The sequence below is a fragment of the Podarcis raffonei genome, chromosome 7 (assembly GCF_027172205.1).
Source record: "Podarcis raffonei isolate rPodRaf1 chromosome 7, rPodRaf1.pri, whole genome shotgun sequence".
Lineage (NCBI taxonomy): Eukaryota > Metazoa > Chordata > Lepidosauria > Squamata > Lacertidae > Podarcis > Podarcis raffonei.
This window is the reverse complement of record NC_070608.1, coordinates 73,770,635-73,791,312: the sequence shown is the minus strand read 5'-3', so window position 1 is coordinate 73,791,312 and position 20,678 is coordinate 73,770,635. Positions and strand designations below refer to the sequence as shown.

Below are 20,678 nucleotides of genomic sequence, written 5' to 3'. Positions count from 1 at the left end.
AATATGCACCGTTCTACAAAGCTCTTGGTTCCTGCAAAACTGGGTATCTGGGGAATAGCCTCTCATACATGGCTGTCATAAGTCTGAAGCATAACCCTCATTGATATCATTTCCTGTATACCAGATAGTTCTCTTAATATATATCCTGTTAGAGTTGCTACTATGCCATAATGGCAATACTCACTTTGAAACACATTTGATGCAGCTGAATTAATTTCCCAGAATGAAATACTCTCACATCTCCAAACAATTAAAAACATGTGAAGTATCTTGCTGGATCAAAGCAGTTGCCCATCTAATTCAGCCTCCTGTACACACAAGAAGCAACCAGAAGCCTATGAGAACCCACAAGCAGGATATTAGTGCAACATCATTCTCTCAGTTGTGGTCCCTTCCCCCAATATGGTTTAACCTGGTGGCCAGGTGATTCTGCTTCTGCTTTGCTTATTGGCATCTTTACCTTGACTAGACTTGGCATAATTTGCCCATGTAGGTCATTGAATATGGCTACATTTCCCCCTATAGGTCAATAAATATGGTTGTGATGATCAGTTATTATTTCTCTTATTACCATCCAATATGTCATCATATCAGATGTTATTGGCATTTTTTTATGGGCTGCCACAGGCAATAGGATTAAAGCAATAGGATTCAATGGCCAATTCAGCTTCTCCCTTACAGCTCCTGCAGCCTCCAAAAATCGTATCTGGAGGGGCTTTTGTGGGATGGTGGAGACTATAGGGATGGGAGAGAAATGGCAAATAATAGTAGTAATCATCATCATCATCATCATCATCATCCCCTCCAGGGTCCTGCTTGAAGGACACAAGATGAATACAATGGCACCAGAAGGATAGAACTTCATAAAAGCAAGCAATGATCAAGAATTTAGCAAATAATTACTGAAACTAAATTGAAGTTGAATATCATCTGTGGGGGTTGTAGGTTTTCAGGTCTGAGAAATGCATAGACAGGCTGCTCTGGATAGAGCTACAGATCTTCCTAAAGGACCAGATGTGTAGTCTTGGGGTACCCCTGAATCCTACTTTTTCACTTAATTTCCAAGTGCTAACAGACAAATGAGTTTAAGATAGTCTCATAAAGTATGGATGGCATGGGTGAAAATGTTCCTTCAGGTAACTAACTGGGTTCCAAACTGTTTACAGCTTTATATGTTAGCACCAGCACCTTTTGAAGATGAAAGCTTTGCACTATTTCTTCCAACAGGTGAGTGGTGTGTTGAGTTGGTAGCCTGACAGTTGTCTCCCAAGCACGGCACACCAGGACATCACCTGGGTCATCTGCTCCTAAAATTGTCCCTTAGTGCATTGGGGAAGAAAGGCAAGAAGAGAAGCTGGCCGGCATCCCATTCTTCCTCTCCCCTTTCACCAACCCTTTACTATCAGTGCATGAAATCAGGAAGGGAATGAAGTTTCTAGGTGCACAGAAACACATTTTTTTTTTAGTCCAACGTGTTTTGAATATCTTCTTTGGGGGCACTCTTAGTCACAGACAACTCTGGCTCTTTTGGCTGAAGCCAACACATTCTGCTCCCCATCCTGTGAAGAGGGACTGGGTAATGACCTTGTTAACATTTCCAGGGGGAAAATATTAGCACAAAATAATATTGCTAAGAGTACAGGGAATTGGTTTTCAAAATAACTCAGGTATAGCCACCCCTGGAACAATCTTTCATAAACCTCTCATAAGTGATTTGAAGCTTTTCTGACTTCAAACTCTTACTGTTTGCTGAATAACTGGAAGGGGCGGAAAGGCAGACAATAAGAAGTGTCAGGATCTGTTTGAAGACTTACTTAGCTGTCGGTTTTGCTACTTCTCTGTATTAGATTTGTGTCAAATCTTGTTAAATGTTAACACTATGATTTCATATGCTTTTGTTATAAGGCAATTTGGCTTGAATTACATCAGCCCCGATGAGGAACATGAAGAATGTAACCCCAATGAGAACATGGTTAGAAATGCAACAGAATGATTTGAATATGCTTTCACAACAGTTGACTCAAAGTAAAGGTGAAGGCTGAAACCTTTATGAAGTCTGCCACACGATCTTACCATCTAAGGGATAATGATGGATCCTTAGTTGGGGCAGATAGTTGCATCTTCCTGCACATCAAAACTAATTAATTTAATCAGTGAGTGACAATTGTAATCCACGGGGTTGAGAACTGAGAGTACACATTTAATTTGCTGTGTTGTTGTAATACAGAATGCAATACAAAAGATGGCATTTCCAGAAACCCAAAGTGGAGGTGAATAGAGTGAAGGTAGAGAGGTTTATCGCCTTGCAGTGGGAGAACAAATATAACTCATTAAGCACAATAAGAAAGTGAGAGGACAAGGTGCAGAGCTGCTGTCATGGCTCATTTCCCCATCCCCATCCCACCGGTTTCTACATAGTAGTCTTCCTCTGGTTGCATTTTTATTGTGATAATATTTCCCCCATTTTTAGCCTGTCTGGTGCTATTGTTCACTCCAGCGTTGTCTACCCCAGTGACATTCCCAATCCCTAACCTGGTTAGTGCTTCTTCTTATTGCATTATGTACAAAGGAGATTCCATGGTCAACATAATGGTGTTATATAGCCAATCAGAATTGGTTATGTGCTAACAACAAGGACAAATTCAGAGTAAGGGCAATATAGGCAGTCATTTTTAAAGCAATTAATACTTTCAACAGTTTTAGAAGCAAGCCATTCCTTTGTGGCTGTTATGACTGAAAAGTATAGTGGAGATGACCAGAAGTCTCTTGAGGGATGGTGAGCCAAGCTCTCTTTCATTTTGATCCCAATGACCCTAGGAGCATATTGTAATATCAGCACACATCTCAATGGCAATAATGACAAATGGTATTTTTAAAAAGACCATTTTATTAAATATTATCTCATCCCGAATAGGATTAAATTCTCTTCAAATTTTCACAAATGAAGTGGTGAAGCTATTCTTGGACTGTACCATTTCAGATTGCAGCTGAGGGGGTGTAGCATTGTTGCATATTTCTTTATAAGAAACAAATCCTGCACATCCGAAAGTAATATACCTCAGACAAGGCTATGCTTGACTATGTTCAGGGCAGTTGTGTTTGTTAGTTTTTAATACAGAACACTCCATCATGTGATGTGCAGACCTTTATTTTGAAGTAGCTCAGGAATAGTCCTGGTTATGTCTCTTGAGGAGGTTTGCTTATTAGTTAAGGATATTTTGTTCTCAGGGACTAACTGCATTTTCTGGTACACAATTTCAAGCCAAGGGTGAATTCCAAAGATATTTATTTTATTATAATTCTCCTTTTCCAATACAGAGAAAGATGAAAGTAGTTGCCCCAACTGTACCACGGAAAGAATTGGGTGCAAGTATAGATCTTTGACCCCGTATCTAAGCACTTTCTCAAACACACATTTAAAAACAATATGCTCACTCTCTCAGGGTGCCATTTAATTTTGATTATAGCTTTTTAGGAACCCTTTTGGCTAATAGGAACTGAGTTGAAGCTTCCATTACATTTCACATACCCAATGACATCAGATAGTGATCAGATGGGCTTGTTGACTTTTATGCGGCACAAAAAGGAAGAGACAGTGAAATATTATTAGCTGGAGCCTGTCTCACAAGACATATGGTGATTTGCATAAACTCATATTTGCTCAACTGAGTATTGACTTATGCAGTATAGTTTTACTCTGTTCTCCTGCCTGAATTTCCAGTAGTGAAATCTGGAAGGCTTCCATCTTGGAAGCTGAAATGACTGCACCACGCCGAGCTTAGGGTTTGGTCCCAACTGTTTCTCAAGTGTTCGATAGGAGAAAAGAAATTATTGATAAAACATTGGGATATGGTTTGTTCCGTAACAAGGAACTTCAGACTCCGCATTTGCCATTGTTCCAAATGTAAGGATTGGCCTTTTCTTCCCTGTTGAAGGAAAAGCCTGTACCACACAGAGGCTTTCGTATTGCCCACATTAGTGGCCCCTAATCACAACATTTTTAAAACTAAAATGAAGAGCTGTTTACATTAAGGTGCCTTAAGTTGCTTGTACCTGTGGACGGAATTCCTCTGCTGCTGGAATTTGGCCAGCAAGACAGCTGCTACAGCTTTCAGTGAGTTGGGGACTGATCCTGTTTTGAGACTAATGCTGACAGCCTGTGTGCCTAGGTGGTTCCCACTGGCTCGACTTGTAAAACAAAACAAGTTATTTAAGGTCACCACTTTAAAACACTCAGTTAGCTCTGTCTAGCTAAAATCATTTCAGTGATTTTAGGTTTGCCTAACTCCAACAAGTCACTGAAGGAAACTGAAATTACAAAACCCTTAGACTTCCTGGCAATCAGAGCCTCCAAGAGACATAAATATGGAAGTGTAGGTGGGTTCCCACAGGGCAAGACACAGCAATAACAGCAAGAACCTTTACTGAACTATGTAACTGGGAAACAGGGGCAAAGCAACTGCTTATATACATTCCTGAAAGCCTCCCACTCCCAACATGATTGGCTGTCTAAATTTCCAAGCTGTGAATCACGACTCAGAGTTCAAGGGCCAATGGCAGAGGCCCAAATCCTGAAATGTTCTGTGATTGGACATCATGTATCAAATCAAAACACAGGAGCTCAGAATCCTTAGTCCAGACTCAAGCTCAGGAAAACACAGACCACTGTATACATAAGAAATATTATTATGAAAACTTCCTCAGTGACTCTGTGTTTAAGCAGATTCAGACAATTAGCCTGCTCCTCCCACCAGGTGGTGGTTATTTTCAATGCATGGCTAAACAAATATGACACTCATTTCTCATTATTTATTTTTATGGTTAGTTAACCTTTTTTGAACCACTCACAGCTCCGGCTATGGTGCAAAGTCAGGCTTACACTTCCGCATATGACTCCAGAGCTGTGCTACATACTGCCTGCCCTCTTCAAGAGGGACAAGACACAACTGACCCCAAAGAGCAGCTTTGGAATGGTAGGAACTCTGGACTAGACTTGTGGCATGCAGAAGGGACTCCTTCAACAGCATGGGTTTCAAAGGCAACAATGTTACAGTTGATTCATTGCCACAGTGGCTGGGTAAGATGGCATGAGCTTGACCGTACAGATAGAATCGCATTCCTTCCACTCATACTTGCATTTGTACATGCAAGACAAGCCTGGAATCTGTTATTAAGTGAATGTTTTGGAACCACTAAACCAGTCTGTTTAGCACTTGCTCTATTACAAAATGAGTGTACGTTTGACCCACTGCTTTTCCTGGGGAAAATGCCGTTTCCTGCTAAATCAGAGCAAACATCAATCCACAGAAAAACCCATTGACATCTGCTCTGATTCAGTGGTAAATAGTGGGTTTTCCCAGGGGAAAGCAGTTGGACGAATGGAAGGGTGGGCAAGCCCATGACCAGATCTCCTTTACACATAAACTGGGCAGTGGAGTTCCCACTTGCCCCTTTGTTGTTCCAGTTTCCCCCTGCTTTTGCCGTTTCAAAGCATGGTGAGCATAACTGATGCAAAGCACTCAAGGAGACACAGTATACAAAATACCCTTACAGAAGAAGCTTTGGACACAATCTGATGTGGGAAGTACTGTAATGGAGTAACATGGAGTACTATGGTGCCTTGGTGACACGATTAAATCCTATGAAATGTGGAAGGTAACTCAGAGCTAGATACCGTATTTTTCGCTCCATAAGACGCACCTAGTTTTTAGTGGGCGAACGGGGGAAAGCTCCGTTTTTGGGGGGATCAGCTCAAAGTTGTGCAGCTTCTTTTGCAAAGGAGAAAAGCCTCAGTTTCTTGAGAATCAGCTCAAAGTTGTGCAGCTTCTTTTGCAAAGGGGAAAATCCCCTTTTTTGAGGATCAGCTCAAAGTTGTTGAGCTTACTTTGCAAAGGGAAAAAATCCTATATTTATGGGGTTCAACTCACAGTTCTGCAGCTTCTTTAGGAAAGGAAAGGGAGCCATTTCTACAGTTTCCAGACAGATAATCTAATCAGCCAGTCACATGTCGCTGGGGAAACAAACAGCCTCCGTCTGAGAACATTCAACAATGGAGGCCTGGGCAAGGGAGCCAGCGATCGACCACACATCCGCCCCATAAGACGCACAGACATTTCTCCTTACTTTTTAGGAGGAAAAAAGTGCATCTTATGGAGCGAAAAGTACGGTACATGGCTGCCTTTCTTCTTTAGCTGGCTGTCCAATTACCTTCACTTCTAGCTTTAAAGCCCCATTATTTAGTGTTTAAGTAATACATTTTCAATTGGGTTCCTCCCCCCCTTTTTTTCCTCCCTTCCCCAACAGGCATGCATCATTGTTAATTGAGGGAATCGTTTTTTAAAGAAGAAGAAAAAGAAAAAACAAAAGCAAATGAGGAAAAAAAGCTCAACACCTTTTATCCCCAAACAAAGATTACATGCACAGCAAGTTGTAATCCTTGGCTTTGCAGTATTGCTTTACAGGGTTAAGAAGATAAATGTTCATTGCTTTTAATCCTCCCCATGATTTATGAGTCTCTGGGTGTCCTCACCCCCCCCCACCCTGAGCATCTACAACTGTGTGCTGGTTCTGCCTGCTGTTTAAATTACAGATACATCTATAAAGCAAATAGGGGATTGTTGTCCTACAACAATCAGCTTCCTCATGCCTCCCGCAGCATTCCTCTGATCGTAAGGAAGCGATTTCTCTCTGTGTGTATTGCATTTTATGTTTGAGGGGATGGGGGAAGATTATCTCAAGAGTGGGTGGCAATATGATGCCCTGGATGATCACTTGTCATGCTAACTTGAAAGGAACATGACTGGGACAACAGCTGCACAAGCTGAAGAAAAACTCAGCTGAAACCGCCCAACTTCTATTGTTCCAGAACCCACTCTGCATTCTCAGCTACTGACAGGATAATTAAAGGCTAAGCAAGATTGGCCTGATGTAAAGGAACACACCAACACACACCAGCTCTTAATCGTACAATCTTATTCTGTATTAGAAATGCTATCCATTCACACTCAGTTTTCTGCTGGTCCCATAGAAACCAATGTAAGGCAGAACAGTACCAGGTTGAGGGCAGCGTGAGTGGATCCCCCTGCACAGGGTGCTGAGCCAAGGGATCGCAAAATAGTGCACTTGGGAGCATGCACAGAACAGAAGGTAAGAAAGGGGAAGATGCTTTAACATAGTGTTTCTCAACCTTTTTCTGACAGTCGCCCCCTTCCGACCTTGCTTCCTTCCTGTGTCTCCCCCATAATGTGGAGTTCTATCCTCAATACCCCTTACAATATACGGTTTCTTATCAAATAGTGTGGAGTTTCATCCATGGCCTCCCTTGCAGGACTGGGGTGATCCCTTCCTTCACTGTCCCCTTAACAGATCCAATAACAAAAAGGTATTCTTTATGTATTGTTGTTCTCCTCCTCCAACTTACACTTCAGACACTGCATTTGTTTGAACTTTAGCCTCACAGTTAGGACCATTGCCACGGCACAAATGTTGTCAGTACCTGTTCTAAAGCACCCTTCTATCTGCAGACTTTAAAGGAAGAATGGAAGGAATGCTGTCAACAGCTCCCGTGCCCCAGCATCCAAAGCACACAAAAACATGCAGGCAAAACTCATTGTACAGTTGGATTCTATAAGGAACAATTCAAGGAGAAAAGCAGCACACGGCTAATAAACAGGGGGAAGCCAATGATTGTCTTTCACTCCCTCGGAAACTCAGAGGTACGCTTCTGAAGTGAGATGCATCCCATTTGACAAAAGCAGTGCCTTATAATTATGACAGGAAATGTACCATGAAAGAGCTCCGAGGAGAGGGCCATAGCTCAGTGGTAGAGTGCATGCTTTGCATCTGCAAGTTCCTTAGTTCAGTCCCTGCCTTCTCCATTTAAAAGGTTCTCTGGCAGCAAGGCCAGGAAAGATCACTGTCTGAGAATTCAGAAAGCCATTGCCAGTCACAAGGCAGCACGAGGCTAAATGAACCCATCGGTCTGATTCAGTGGTAGACAGTGCTGATGTTTATAAAGGAATTTGTGTCCTTTCAGAAATATAAACACCTTGTAAAAGGACGTTCATTTCCTCCAGGCTATATATATATATATACCTGAAGAAAACACATTGAACAGAGACATATTTACACCTGTTTCAAAAGGAACCAATCACTCGCATGGCTCTGCTGTAGTGTTCCTATTCTATACATACTTCCTGAGTCGAGACAGACATTTACACACATTTATAACATCCTTTGTGCCATGGTAACCTCTGGAGCATGTATATCTGGCGTCAGGTTTATGACATTTTGTGAGAAGCAGTACAAGCATATGAATATATGACACACTAATGCACACATAAACTAGGAGCAGAAAGGATAACACACATTGGGCAAAAATACCAGGTGTGTTGGTGACTCTCACAAAATAGCCTTTGCATTGTGCATTGAATACATGGTCAATCCATGGAATCCCATCTCCAGGCCAGTGGCATTCTGGCATCCATTGCTATTTTAGAGGATATTGGGAAAATTCATTTTCAATATAAATATTAAATATTAAATAAATATTATTTAAAGAGAAAGGTCAGGATCCAAAGCAGCATGGATCAAGGCCCATGTCCTATCCCATGCTACTTGTCAATTGCCTTTGAAATGGAGACATTTCAAAAATATTTGTGATGTGGCATAAAGTGAGGGACCTGCCATTGAACAGGTGCAGGGTTGTGCTGTAACATCTAACCAAGTGAGCACAAACCTTTGGAAACACCAAACAGAAGTGTCTACATGCCAGCTGATATTTTAAAAAACCCATTGTTTCCTACCTGCAAAAGTGATTTCACACCCAAGGTCTCAGCAGTACAGTTTTAACTCCTCACTCGACCGCAGTTGGTAAGGTTGATCTGCCAAAACAAATGCAAAAGAACTTATTAAAAACGGGAATAAAAAGTTAGCAATCTCCATTATTTCCATGGTGTACAGGCCCCGTGACCTGCATTCTGCGTTGGATTTGTCCACCCTTATGTATCTTTCATGTATCCTTTTAGCATTCCTCTTCCTAAAATGTTTCACTTACACCAGAATGTTTCCTGCCCCTGCTCATCTTCCTCAGATCTGGCTTTAGGAGAACATCTATTTAGCAACTAAAGACGTATGTGTGATGTTAACATACGAGAGTGCTGGAGGAGAAATAGTTAAACAGGTGACCCAATCAGAACCAAGGGGGGTGGAGTCAGAGGGACTATAAAACTAGCTCTGGGAGGGGCAAAGGGGGGAGTTCGTTGGGAGTTGGGTGGTTGGTTGGAGTGGGAGTGAATTGGGATAGAGTCTGTGGGTAGGTTGAGTTAGTGTAGCGAAATAAGCTGAGTCAGGAACAGGTAGGGGCTAGGAAGACAAGTAAATATCTGAGAGGTGGTTTAGTGAGTGAGAGCAGGTAGCGGAAGTTATAGGCCTGGATAGGCACCCCATGATTGTAATTGACTAATACAGTTTATGAAACCACATGCTTGTTAAACTAGAATAAATAAATAGAAGTTTATGTTCCAATTTAACCCTGACTGGACTCAGTATTGTACCAGGTAGGGCCTGGGTGGTGGCAGCGAGAAATAAAGTGGTGGCACAGGGATCAATAGATGGTGAAACGTCCGGGGACCCTGTGTGATCACCACAGTATGTACTCATCAATCCTGTTCTAAACAGAATTTGGGCCATTCTTAATAAGATTTTGCCTTCTTTGAAATTTCTTCGTACTTCCTTCATAATTGTTACATGTTCTTTGTTATGTATGAAGGCACTGCTAGGCCTTGATGCCTCCTTGAGCTGAGGAGACTCATCTACTTGACGAGAAACTAGAAGGATTCTAAAATGCTCCAATGGTAATGTTGGTGACTGGCAGGCAGCCAATCCCTGCTGAAATAGGGCCAGCAGTTATAATTGGCTAATTGCATCATAAAGGTGACCTGTCACAGGTGGGGGGGGGTATTGCCTGGGCCAGCTTAAGGTATATATTCTGGGCCAAGTGCCCAATCATTCAATCTCGTGGTACCCTCCCTTCAGATGTCAAGGAGATAAAGATCTACATAACGTTTAGAAGACATCTGAAGGCAGCCCTGTATTGGGATTTTTTTAAAATGTTTAATTTTACTATGTTTTATATATGTTGTAAGCTGCCCACAGTAGCTGGGGTATAAATAATATCCCCACCCCTTGTTGCTGTAAGAAAACCATTTGAGCTTAATCTTGGTGCTCAGCTAGAAAAGAGAAAAAGCTATTTACAGTGGTACCTCAAGTTACAAACACCTCAGGTTACAAACACCTTCAGGTTACAAATTCCGCTAACCTGGAAGAGTTACCTCGAGTTGAGAACTTTGCCCCAGGACGAGAATGGAAATTGTGTGCCGGCGGCGGCGCAGCAGAAGCAAGAGGTCCCATTAGCAAAAGCACGCCTCTAGCTAAGAACAGTTTCAGGTTAAGAACAGACATCTGGAACAAATTAAGTTCGTAACTGTGCCACCAGGTGGTGAAGTGGAGTCCCCTTTTTCTCTACCTCTTTTCCCTGTTTAAATTAACAACACTTTAAACTGAAATGCTTCTTTCATATGTCTAGATCCAGCCTTGGCCTCGAGTCATGATTGAACCCACCAACACTTCATACTTTGCCTGAGAAGGTTCCTCCAAAGTCCTCCGAGATGTTATTCTTTGTTCATTTCTTTAAAAAGCGTACTATAAAAAGTCATGGCTGCATATTTCCTCTGGTTCTTAAAGAACATTGTACAGGGAACTAAGTAGTGCAACCACTGAAAATTCATGCAATAGAATGGAACATGCTTTACACTCCTATCTTCCCAGAACCTGTGAGGTGCTTCTAGTTATGGGACAGTGCCAAAGAGTGGTATTATCATACAAGCAGCAGTATTACCATACAAAGAGTGGTACAGTGGTACCTTGGGTTACAGACGCTTCAGGCTACAGACTCCACTAACCCAGAAATAGTGCTTCAAGTTAAGAACTTTGCTTCAGGATGAGAACAGAAATTGTGCTCCGGTGGAGCAGCAGCAGGCCCCATTAGCTAAAGTGGTGCTTCAGGTTAAGAACAGTTTCAGGTTAAGTACGGACCTCTGGAATGAATTAAGTACTTAACCCGAGGTACCACTGTATTACCATACAAGCAGCAGTATTACCATATTGTATTACCATACAAGCAGCAGTAATCTCTTGGTGTTTTCAGATGTTTTATGTCAACTGTTAAAGAAATAAGCATGCCATGAATGGTATTACAGCTAGCCCTATAATGACCTTCTCAGATTGGAATCACATGCTGAAATCAGAAGGCTACTTTGGAGTAACATATGTCAGTGAAGTTACATGAAAAATAATGCAGTCAGAGCCCTTATATTTTTCTCAAGTTCATAGAAAAGCCATGCAGACACTTCATTTTAGTGAGGATAACTGCACCAAATGTTACTTAACTGAATACCCCTCAAAAGTTTGAGGTGAGTCTGAAGATGCTTGGTTCAAGCAACTGATGAATTTCAAAGAAGAGGAAGTTCCAAGAAGACTAGAAAAAATTATCAGGGGTGTTCATCATGTTCTTTTTGTAGATGATTGTGGCAACCTCAAGAGAAATCTTCTTTTTAGGCTAGGTTTACAATAATTTTATAATTAAGGGTCTAAGTTCAAACTACATTGAACCGTATGAGATTATTTGCACTGGCTCTCCTGTTTTCTGATCGTATTTGTCCACAAATGCCTTGATTTAATAACAATTTTCAGAAATCACAACTTTGTGTCCTTTTGAATGGCTTATTATTATTATTATTATTATTACCAATAACAAGGACATATTTTCAAGGAGTACCATCCCCCAACCCCCCAGGTGGGTTGTCCACAGTGATTTGTGGGTGCAAACACTTGCTGAAGAGGAAATCTACAGATATTTCTAACATGGGAATACTGCAGGTTAGTAAATATTTATTGAGTAACATCTAGCCACAGAAGTGTAAGTGAATGAGTAATATCATTCACAGTTTATCTTTCACCACTATTTGATACAATGTCAGCATATGAGGCCTGTTTTATAGGACTGTTAATAGTATAAAAAGCAGGCTACAAAAACAGATTAGGAACAATAGCAATTCAGCAGCAGTATGCACAACAAATACTAAATGCTCAGCATTTTGCTTGGAAAAGGTGATTTCAGCTAATATGTGCATTTAAAAAGAACACTCATGAAATTGCCTTAGGAGGTTACTGTAATTTCCCCATGCTTAGTTCCAAATATAACTGCATTCAGTCACAAATTTACTTATTTTTAAAGACCCAGACTGAGAGAAAAGACACAGTTTTGTTCATAATAAGATATGCAGTTCTCACAGTGTTGCTATTGACCGGAGAGACATAGGCTGGTTCTAGAAACATCAAAGAAACGATTCAGTTAAACGTGGACTACACTATGTGTTGAAAACCCATAAACTGCTGTGAGGGGAACAGTCTGATCCTACTGCTCCCTAGCAATCAATATTCAGATTGTCTCTGATCCTGGAGGTAGCATATAACTATAGTCACTGATCTCCATGAATATCTGTAGATGGGATCATCTTAATAGATGGTCCTGGTTGTGGGCAGGCTCTCAACCTGGTTCCTCCCACCCTGGCGTGGGTGGAGCTATCGCACGCATGCCGGGGTGGCACCACAATTACCCAGGGCTATTGCCCAATCATTTCAAAGGGTGATAGTGGGGGAAATATAAAAGCAGCAGCACGATGTGTGCCAGGCTCCTGCTTCGCGTTGTAGCCACATGGGCAGAGTCTCAACGAATCTGTCTGATCACTTTTAAAACGGTATGCGACTTCATGGCTAATTCTTCAGGTTTGAAGTCCATATTGTGATATCAGTTTCATAATTTTTGACCTGGTAATATATCACAAATTATGATGTGTGCTAGGGTTGGGTGATATATTGTCGATATACAGTGGTACCTCTGGTTACGAACTTAATTCGTCCCAGAGGTCCATTCTTAACCTGAAACGGTTCTTAGCCTGAGGTACCACTTTAGATAATGGGGCCTCCTACTGCCGCCATGCGATTTCTGTTCTCATCCTGAGGTAAAGTTCTTTACCGGAGGTACTACTTCCGGGTTAGTGGAGTCTGTAACCCAAAGTGTTTGTAACCCGAGGTGTATGTAACCCGAGGTACCACTGTACTGTGAATCAGGATGCATGTGTGTGTGTGCATGTGCACCATGCAAAAATCACAATGCAGGAAAAACTGTGAAGCCAGCCAATGCCTCTCCATAACTCCATCCTTATTGCAGACATTGTGATATATCCGTAAATCATGATGTTGAGCTGGTGATATACCACAATACTGAAAACCAGATATTGCTCAGCCCTAATCACTCCCTCTCTGCTCAACAAATGATCAGTCTGGGGGTGGCAACCCCAACTTATAAGGATGCTACTCTGGAATGGCAACTCCATGCCTAGCATGCTGCTACTATATTGAACATTCATTGGCCATACATTTCATGCAGGCTCTTACATGCCCCATGAAACAAATCGAACAATGTTGTGCTCCAGATTGCCATAGAATCATCAAACCATAGAATTGGAAGGGACCCAGAGGATCATCTTGTTCAGCTGTTTTTGGACTACAACTCCCATCATCCCTAGATAGCAGGGCCAGTGGTCAGGGATGATGGGAATTGTGGTCCCCCAAAAAACTTGAGACCCAGTGATCCAGTCCAAACCAGGAATAAACCATTGTCCCATATGGGGATTGAACCTACAACCTTGGCGTTATCAGCACCATGCTCTAAGCAGCTGAGCTATCCATTGTCTGAGTACTTTCCTTATATTAAACATGAAGGCTTCCACTTGAAATGAATAGCGACAATATGTTTAAACTGGGTTCTTATTGTGGCATTCATCTCCTACATTAATACTGGAACATTCTTGTTATTTTTGACTACTGTTAGCATGCGGGTGGCGCTGTGGGTAAAACCTCAGTGCCTAGGACTTGCCGATCATATGGTCGGTGGTTCGAATCCCTGCGGTGGGGTGAGCTCCCATCGTTCGGTCCCAGCTCCTGTGAGCTCCCGTCGTTCGGTCCCAGCTCCTGCCCACCTAGCAGTTCGAAAGCACTCTTAAGTGCAAGTAGATAAATAGGGACCGCTTTATAGCGGGAAGGTAAACGGCGTTTCCGTGTGCTGTGCTGGTGCTGGCTCGCCAGCTGCTGCTTCGTCACGCTGGCCACGTGACCCGGAAGTGTCTCTGGACAGCGCTGGCCTCCGGTCTCTTAAGCGAGATGGGCGCGCAACCCTAGAGTCGGACACGACTGGCCCGTATGGGCAGGGGTACCTTTACCTTTACCTTTTAGCATGCAGCACAGGACCCCTTCTGATTCCTACTTGGCAACTTGAGTGGCTTCCTATTGTTATTGACTTCAAAGAAATGGAAACGATTTGTAATGTCATGTAAGGGCAATGTTTGCATACTGCAGAATGGGTCAATTCATTAACTGGCTTTTTCTTGATTCCATTTGCAGCTGGGTTATTTGCTTTGTAGAGAAGAATAAAATGTATACAAAAAAAATGGACTTTAAAAAACCATTTCAAGGCAGGGTGCCTTGAATCTACAGAAAACTCAAGATTATAAAAGAAACTGTGAGTGATGTTGTGTTTGTTAATTCATCGATAATGACAATATGAAAGAAGGCACTCTGAAAGAAATGATCTAGAATATACACTGGAGCAATCCAAGTTTATCAGAACAATTCTCAAACACAGTGCATAATGGATGTATTGCTGTCAAATGAACACAGGAATTCTAAATCTTAAACTTTTGTATTTTGTCTTCCTCGATTTGTAATATAACGTTAAAAGTGAGCATGTAGAGTTATAGCTGGATATGTAACACATTAGTATAATTTTGCCTGTGGTCTGGTGTTTCTAAACTGGGGAAAAACGGTAAAACAAATTTGGAAAACCTTTTGGAATGCTCCTCGGTTCAATTTAATACAAATACAGCAGGCAGACATCACTTAGGACAGAGCATAAAGCAACATTTTGCACAAATTCACATTTGGCAAAATTTGAATTTGACTATTAGAGTTGCAAATCTTTTCAGCCTTTGCCTTTGAAGCTTCCCTAGGTCTTTTTGGTAACTGTGACATGCCTGGGGGATGTTGCGAGTCCTTTCTGCTCTCTTCTCACCCTGGCACCCCATAGTGTCACTAGGTGAATGGAACTATGCTGTAATCCTGTACCCATTTACCTGAGAGTATGCCCCATTGAACTCAATGACACCTACTTCTAAACAGACACAATTAAGGTTACGTTGTTAACCTAAGTTGTCTCAGTACCCCAGGTTTACCTTCAGGGCTAAAGGTAAAGGGACCCCTGACCGTTAGGTCCAGTTGCGGATGATTCTGGGGTTGCGGCGCTCATTTCGCTTTATTGGCCGAGGGAGCCGGCACAGAGCTTGTGGGTCATGTGTCCAGCATGACTAAGCCGCTTCTGGCGAACCAGAGCAGCGCACGGAAATGCCGTTTACCTTCCTGCCGGAGCGGTACCTATTTATCTACTTGCACTTTGACGTGCTTTCGAACTGCTGGGTTGGCAGGAGCAGGGACCCAGCAACAGGAGCTCACCCCGTCGTGGGGATTCAAACCGCCGACCTTCTGATTGGCAAGCTCTAGGCTCTGTGGTTTAACCCACAGTGCCACCCGTGTCCCTACCTTCAGGGCTAAACCCACCTAAAAACACTTCAACAGTCAACAATCCTGCTGCTCTAACTGCTTACCATGATACAGCTGTGCTGCTTTCTATTTTCCATCTGCCCAGTTCCTTAGTGTCAGACAACAAACCCATGCAAAAGAGTGAGCACATGAGAAAGTGAAGTTAGAAGGAAATTTGAGGCCATTGGTACAACCCTAAGGAAGTGCACAGAAATCAAGTTTCCTGTACCCTATTCCTTATCATCTGTGACACCCCAAAATCTCTCCAGTGGGTTTTCTGGGGGTTTCTGTGGGAGGGGAGAATAACCCAAAATCGGGGTGCTTGAAGAAGTCAATATTTGTGTGATCTATTGTGAAATGACCTGATCTTCACCTCCTTGCCCAATATGTGCATTGAAATTTAGCAATCCACTTGATTTTTCATTTCCCAAATGTTTGATGCAGTCCTCAGCTTAGACAAAACTTAACCTACATACAAATGTTGTTTCTACTTAGTTGCAAACCTCTGCATGGTTTGTTCTTTTTAGTCGCAAAATAATGCAGAAATTAGATGGCAAGTTTTAGCAATTCGTAGTATTGGGATGGCAAGACACAATTTACTGAGTGTCACAGAATGTGAATCATGCTCTTAATGTACATAAAATTTAAATGCTCTTCAGATATAGAAAATAAAATAGCCAGTTGTTAGCTGATTCTATGAATATTAGTATTAAAAAAATATGTAAAGCACTACCATCACCTGTAATCAGCCCATAACTGAGCCTTTCATTAATATAAATTGTGTATTCCTGCTGCTAATAGACCCAAGTAAAATTCACTTATTGGAAATGGCCATTTATTTATCATTTTGCATAACCCATCAGAAACATTATTATTAGGAAATTTAGTGACACAAATGAGCATGCTTTAAGAAAGCCCACTGCCAACAGAGCTCTAATGACCAATTTCATTTGCGGCGATAAAACTGGAGGAAATTTCTCTGCCTAATAATGGATGACCCAGTTTTCAACCCGAAGCATCTGAAAAGCTATCACACCTGAGCATTCTGAAAAACCAGAGCTGGATTTTCTGGCAGATTATCAAGACTACAGACAAATTATGGCAGTTAAGTAGGCATTTGTGGTTTCATTTTCTCATTGCTACCAAAAAATGGAATTTTGATTATTTTGTCTTAGAGGACTGTTGTTAGGTCGAACAAGATAAAGATTGTCAATGAGTTTGCTGGTTGGATAAGAGATAACCATAGTGATGTTTGATGGAACAAATGAACATATTCCCTCTGAACCCAAAGTAATAATAAAGGGTTTAAGACTGCAGCACTAACCTTATAATATTACAAACATATTGTAGGAAGAATTTCCTACATAGATCTTGTTGATACCCAGCTTATAGAAGCAACAATGATAGCCTACACAGTGCTATGAAATACAGCCCTCTGCACATACATTTTAGTTTGCATTTGAATCTGAATTTCTCAAATCCACACTTTCTGAAACAGTGTGAGAACTAAACACTGCCATCCCTTGAAATTCACACTTACCCAAATTCTCCAGCCAAAGAATGTTTACAAACAGGCATATATTGGTGGGGTGGGGAATGTGTATATGAAATTATTAAGTGAAAATAGCATATGCATATATTAGGAGAAGCTGCTTGCAAGAAAAGTGTACATTAGTCAAAGCTGCGGACACAATGTGCTTAGCAGGAGATATTCACACTAAAATGCTGAGCACTCATAATGAGGATGGTGGAAATGTAGCACACGCTCTCCATCAGTTCCCACATAATCCAGGGGGGTCTTTCTGGCCTGCTTTTCTTCCTGCTTGATAGCTTGCTTGCCTTCCTGCCACTCCCTCAAGAAACAGCCTCTTTTCTCTAGATTTCTGCTGCCTCTTCCTTATGCAACTTCCTTCTGCAGTTTGCAGCATCTCACCAGCCCCAGCATTTCCAAAACAGCTTGTTTGAGCTGAGGCTACTCACAAGTAAGCAGCTGATCTGGTGGCTTCTGCATCCCATTTCCCAGACGGACATCTTAATTAATTGGGCATTTGTTCCCACCCACCCCTTTTGCCTTCTACTATTTCAGTGGCCTTTGGTGCACTGGATAACATTGGTGCAAATGCCTGTGTGGTTGGACCCTGGTTCTATCGACCATGAAAAGTGGTGGCAGCCTGCATGGTTCCTGCTTCTCTCCATTTTATCCACACAACTATTAAGTTGTGGGTGAACATATCAGACGACACAGCGATTCTCCAAACAGCACTGGTTTATTCACAGGCCAGAACAGAACTGAACTGAAGGGTTCAGCCAGCCTGCTTATATAGAGCTCCACTACAACGCAACTGTAACAACTTTCTGTAACTATCCAATCACTGAACGTCACTTTCAATCCCTTATTTGCATATGTGGACCTGAGTGAAAACTATCTACAGTATCCCCCCTGCCCAGGGTGAGAACTTCAGTACATAACAACAACAACAACACCATGAGGTAGAGAAGTCTGAGAGACTGTGACTGGCCCCAGATCGCCCAGTGAGCTCCATGGCTGAATGGGGATCGGATCTCTGGCCTCCCAGGTCACAATCCAATATTCTAACTGCTACACTACAGTGGCTTTCTGTGCCCCCGTGTCTCCTCCGCCTCTTGGCAATGTGTCATGGACTGGTTGGACACAGAGGAATGTTAGGAGAAACCAGCTGGGAAACTCCCAAGGGAAGAAGGCTCAGAGCCAGGGAATTGGTGGTGGGACAATGATGAGTGGAGAAGAGGGACAAGACTGGGGGCAGGTGTCAGAAGGTGAAGAGGTAACAGGGCTTAGTGAGTGGGGTGAGTCTGTGACAGAGAGAGGAGTCCAGCTGGTGAAGAGGCTCCCCCTCCTGCCCGTGGTCTACAACCAGAACCAGGAGAGACATGAAGCAAGAGGAGCAGGGGTGCAGTCTCAGATTCCTTGGGGAAAACTCTGAAGAGAAAACGACTTAGACAGCCGCAGGGAGGTGGGGACTAAATAAGAGTTGCTGTGCTCATCAGGCCTAAAACTTCTGTGCAGATCCTGGTTGTTGTTGTTTTCTCTAATAAAGAGTTAAATCCACTTACTTCATGTGATTGACTGCTTGCTGGCTCGCTCCTGACAAAATGCCTAGTACTACAAATATGTGAAATGACATCACTTTACTGTGAGTTTCACCACAGCCACAATAGCAGGCTGATGAAGTGGTGGGCTTGGTGCAGTGACAGGGCATGCGATGAACTAGACATTAAAAGGGAAGCAATTAAAAGGTGAGTGGTTCCTATAATATCTCAATATTTTCCATAGCTACCCTGTTTGAAATGTCTCTCAGTAAAAATGAGTTTTTCGTACCGTCCTTACTCTGGTCTGCGTAATAACCATATGGATTATTTCGTATTAAGATATATCAGCATAAGATTTCCAATTAATTGTGTGCTTTGCACACATCCAGAAATTCTAAAGGCTATAATTTCCAAAAGAAAAGAGAAAGCACAATATTACTTTTCCTCCCTCGCTATATTTGATAAAAATGGAATTTGAAGGCTTTGATCACAGGCTGATATTATATTATTTATATTCATAAGAAAATAGCTGTAACCAAGCAGAAAATATTGTTTGGTCAAAAGGAATGCTTTGTTTGTGATTGTTTCTAGCTTAGATTATTAATAATAAAAATCTATACAATCTTATCACCAGCCTTTGAGTGTATTCTTCCCCTCCTGCTTATGGTTCACAGAAACTGATCTTTTTGCCTCAGCATTTACACACTAGCAAGAAATTTACCAAATGGTGAATAGATTTATTTATTTTTTACCTCATATAAACAGATATGCACACTGGGTTGTTGTTAGGCTGTTTTTAGGTTCAAAGGAAGAAATTTCATAAATCAAGCCTGTGTAAATTAAGCTGTTATAAAGTTGGGCAGCTGGGATAGCTCAGTCTCTAGAGCAGGGGTGCCCAAACTTTTTTCAAAGAGGGCCAGATCTGATGAAGTGAACATGCGTGAGGGCCGACCAAAGTTGTTGAGCTTTTTTTAGGATTTGACTCCTAAACTGCCACAGGGGCTGGATTAGACTTTGGACATAGGTAACTCTCTCCCCCAGTGGAAGGGCACAGCCAGAGGGCATAAAAGAAAGAGCTGTAGAGCTGCCATCATTGGCCCTCTTCTTTGCATGTGTCTATTGAGGCAATCAGCTATCTCTGCCTAAAAATACAGTCAGCTCTGTAGAGGAGCTTTGAGCCATTAGTTGCATTGTAAGAGTCAATAATGTTGCAACAGACTCTATAAATCAAACAGTTCTGAAAGTCACCCACCCACTTCAAACAGCAATCTGAAATAAACATGGGGGGGGCAGAAAATCACATCATTTTCTACAGATGCTAGGTGGACATCTTGCTACTTGTTTGCATGCGCTCAATATAAAAACAAGTGGAGGTTTCCTGAATGCATGTAAAGTGGAGGTTTCCTGTGTAGAACGGCCGACGCCGCTAGAGGGCAGACGTTCTCTGGCTTGTAGGCTGCCGCGCATGCGCTGAAGAGGCGGCTTTCTTGTGTCAAAAAAACAAAACAAAACGAGAATACAAGGTGAAGGCTGGCGGCCAGTGGCAGCTACACGGGCCACATGACGAGGTCTGGCGGGCCGGATTCGGCCCACGGGCCTTGTGTTTGACACCCGTGCTCTAGAGTGTTAGACTTTAAATCTGAGGGTTCTGGGTTCCAGCCCCACCTTGGGCAAAAGATTCCTGCATTGCAGGGGGTTGGACTAGATGACCCTTGGGATCTCTTCCAACTATGATTCTCTGAAAGTTACACCAGATCCAAGTGCTGTCTATCAGTGAAGCTACCACTGGCTGAGCCACCCTAATCCCAGCAGAGGGAAAACAAGGATTTAAAATAGTGTTTGATTTATACCACCTATTTTGCTGGCCCAACTTATACTTAGGATCTAGCCTAAAT

At 42.2% G+C, this 20,678-nt stretch overlaps 1 protein-coding gene across 2 annotated transcripts in view; it reads right to left on the bottom strand.

Annotated features, from left to right (window-relative positions):
* Window positions 1-20,678, bottom strand: part of CDH12 (cadherin 12) — a 671,646-nt gene that overhangs the window by 457,569 nt on the left and 193,399 nt on the right. For both annotated transcript variants that reach the window (XM_053397110.1, XM_053397109.1), the window contains exon 2: window positions 8,805-8,882. The gene's annotated coding sequence lies outside the window, so the exon portion shown is untranslated. The remainder of the gene's footprint in view (window positions 1-8,804; window positions 8,883-20,678) is intronic.